This window comes from Eurypyga helias, unplaced genomic scaffold (genome assembly GCF_000690775.1).
Source record: "Eurypyga helias isolate BGI_N326 unplaced genomic scaffold, ASM69077v1 scaffold14661, whole genome shotgun sequence".
In the NCBI taxonomy this organism is placed as follows: domain Eukaryota; kingdom Metazoa; phylum Chordata; class Aves; order Eurypygiformes; family Eurypygidae; genus Eurypyga; species Eurypyga helias.
The window spans coordinates 50,689-54,547 of NW_010230454.1; positions in this window are offsets into that span (position 1 = coordinate 50,689).

Genomic DNA, 3,859 nt, shown 5'->3' on the forward strand with positions numbered 1-3,859 from the left:
TAAGCTATGAGATTTCTAAAATATGAGGCTTCTATACCCTGAAGCCTTCTGTAATGTCCAGATTCACTGGACAGAATGACTGCAAATATTTTGTTTATTAATTGTTTAGTTTTTCGTTCTCTTTGAAAGCCATGAATCTACGAGGCTAGACAATCTGGTTTATGAATTCAGGACAGGTGTTTCAGTCCCTGTGATCTGCCTTGTCTTCATGTTTACAGTATTTTTGTGGTAGTTAGTGCCAGCACAACAGCACGACTTTTCTCCCAGTGGACAGAGATTTGCCCGTATATGACAGATCCCCAAGCTAATCTGTTGCTGGTGAATGCTGGCAGTATGAAAGTGTTTTGGTGATACTTGGATGGTGGATTGCAAAGCCGAAACAAAGCCTCAGGCTCTAAAATGGCTGCATAAAGCTAAAATGGATGCTTGAGCCTTTATATATTGTTTTGCTGCTCACATATTGGTCTGATCAGAGTTTTATGAAGTGAATAAAATCACTCTCTTCCAGAAATGCCCTGACAGCTGTTTACGTAGATTACAGCACTGTATGTGGTGTAAAAAATGATTTACTTTACACAAGGAATGGGATGGCAATAGTACTTGAAGGATTCAATTTTGGCTAAGAAGAAAAACAAAAAAACAACAAGAAACCCCACAAAACCTTCTATCTTCCTACCCACAGTCATTTCTGTCATCCTTCTATGGCATCATTCTCAAATGAGCTGAAGAATATTGTTCACATTCAGCAAAGGCAGTTTAGGCTGTCTGATACATGGGCATTTTTCAAATTTCCTCCCACCCCCAGTCTCCTTTTCTGGTTCTAATGATTCACCTGGAAATGAGACATAAAATGTAATTTTCCCCTGGTTAAATGTTAAGCATTAGTCCTCTCTGGAAGGCCTGAAATTAGAAAAATCAATATTTATTGTGTAAGAGCTACTGTGACATTAACTTTTATGATAACCCTTTAGAGTTCACCCTAACATCTGAAGCACGGCTAACTCACTTCCCTGATTCAGAGGATATCTTGTAGGTGGGCTGCACTGGGTCATTAAGAAGGACAGTGTTTTATGCCACTGCCTCAGCAGTAAAAGCGGGACTGTTTGCAGACATCAGGGCACACTCTGTCACTTGCCTCCAGCCCAGCCTGGCTGCTCAAGCAGCTCTGTTGAGCTTCTCGCAGGCTTATTCGATCAGACAGCATGTTGTGTGCCACTCTTACCATCTGCTAGTCATATTTTATTTCTCTGACTCTGCCTGAACAGTAAACAGTGTCTTTTGTGGGGCTGTACGTGGTGAGGCTGTGGTGGCCGGCCTTCCTGGCTCTACCGCTTGCCAGCTGCGTTACCATCAGCAAAGCATGTCCTTGCTGCATGCCTTAGCTTTCCCACGTATAAAAAGGGTGGCTACTTATAAAGAGCTTTCCTCTGGAAGACCTGTGTGTAGAGAAACACCGAGCGAGGCGTTAATATCATTTTTCACCCAGAGTGTTCCAGCGCTGGTGATGGAGGCACCGATGGACAGATGCCCTCTGTGTGTGGGTGCAGTTCACAGTGCTTGGGTTTCCAAAATGGACATACACGGGGATATTCATTCCTTCTGTTTGCCCACCCTTGCCCAAATTCCTTCTTGCAGAAGAGATGGTGCTGCATCACCATGTAAGAATCACAAATAAAAAATCCACTATGACTTCTAAATGAAAAATAAAGGACTTAATTTAGACTGTGTTTGTGAGGAAAGATGAAGGTAATGGAGGGAAGGGAATAATGTGTGGAGAGCTTCTAAAAGCTGAACCCAAAGAAAGGATCAACTTTCATCTTGATGAATGAATTGCTTTTGCTGATTCCCTCTCCTTTTACGATCGCTACAGACTGTAATGGCAGAATGGCAGTGACCTCCCACCTGTCTAGCAAAGAGGCAGGTTTGAAGTCTTCTCCTGGGTGAAGCTCTTCTGTTCTTCTGAAGAGAGCTGCAGGGAGACCCTGACTTTATTTTGCATGGTCTTATGGGAGTCTGTGTGCAGTGTATTTCATTACAATTAGTAGTAATTGTACTGTCAGAGATGCAGCTGAGACAGAGCTACTGTCATTTAAAGGACTGTTTCTCTGTGGAATCTTTCGTTTAAGAAAGGAAACAATAAGGCCCATAGTCCCGAGGTTTCATCAGATTCAGTATTTTTGGGATGATTATTTTTATTCAGTCAGAAAAAGATTGGTGAGTGGGATTTATCTGAAGCCATCATAGGTGGCCTAATTTTGATAAGATGTTTGATAATGGTATCACAATTACTTCTGGCTGTGGAAGGTGGTAAAGCCATACCCTTTTGAATGTACCTCCCTAAAAGCAGCTGTCTTTGGTAACACTTCCTCATTTAACATTTTTTTCTCAGGTTATATTGATTAATGCATTCACTTTCCAGTGCTGTAATAAAAAACAGAAGAGCAAAAAGTGACGAAGCATTGGTTCAAAATATCTCACTTTTGTCCAACAGGCAGGGAGGGAAAACCCCTGTTTTGTTAGGGCAGCAAAACAAAGCTGAAGGAAGTTTCCGTCTAGACACTGATAAATGGCTGTCTGGGACCAGCGCCTTGTCCTGGAGGAATCTGTTAACTCACACAGACATTTTTAACCTTGCAGAGTTGGCTTTTCAAAACGACGTAAGGCACCTGGGCATTTAAAAATCATGGAAGGTCTGTGAGAGCTTGGGAGTACAATTCTCTGAAATGTAATCTGTAGTGAATTGGGTTTCGTTTATCAGCGAGCTGAAGGGCTTATTATCAGGTTAATTCAAAACTTTTCTTTCTTATGTTACTCCCAGTGACTTGGGATCCAACATCTGAATTTAAACGGACTTCATTTGACATCTTTAACCCCTCAGTGTCACCCTAAACTCTTTGTGGGAGGAAAAAACAAACACACACCAAGCTGACTTCACCTTAGGTGTCCATCCAGCTTTATTTGCATTAATTGTCTGGATTTATGTGTGTACTTTATGTTAGGTGCAGATGTGAAGTGGAAAACCTCCTCAGTGTGAGCTCCTGTTGAGGACTCCATAATTTGGTCTTTGTGGCTAGAACTTGAATCTAATGCCAAGTTGTCCTGAAGTTTCCATTGAAATTATGCTAATTCAAACAGTAATGGATGGGCTTTGTAAAGGCAGTTAAATCATCCAAAGCTGGCTTATAGGATATCTTTAAAGTGTGGGGTCCAAAAACAATTGGCTGTCTCTATTTAATTCTTTATGCCTACATATACAGAGCAGATTTTCCCAGTTTACTGAGTGACAGTCTTTCCCATAGCGTTTCTGACCCCTAGCCTGGATTGCTTTCATCTTCGTGGGGGCATCAGGCAGAACAGTCATCCTGCGGAAGTTTTGTCCATCCATAATTCTCAGTTACAATTTAATGGGAATACATGCTCAGTTTTCACACGTACTGAGGAATGTGTAGCACAGAGTGGGTGAGAGGGATGGCATGTTTAGTGTTTATTATGTCCTTCTCTAATTTGCTAATTCAAGCTTCTTATGTGCAGCTAGAGTGAGGAGAACAGCAACCACCGTGAGCTAGTTAGAAGGTTTACCAAGCCTCATGTCATGTCTGCCACAGAGGGCAGCAGCAGATGTTAGCATGGAGCAGTGTTCGAACAGGGCAAGAGTACAGCGATGCCTCCTGGGGTACCGCGTCCCAGCTTGCAGCGATGAGGGGAGTACTACAGTACTATGAAAATGCCTTTCTGTTATTCACCAGTAGCTAGAGCTTTTATAAATCCAGACATTTCAAAGAATGTTCATGTATTGTGTTGATATTGTATTGAGGAACGAGTGGCGTTCCTCAGGCATCGGTGTTGGGACCTGTGCTGT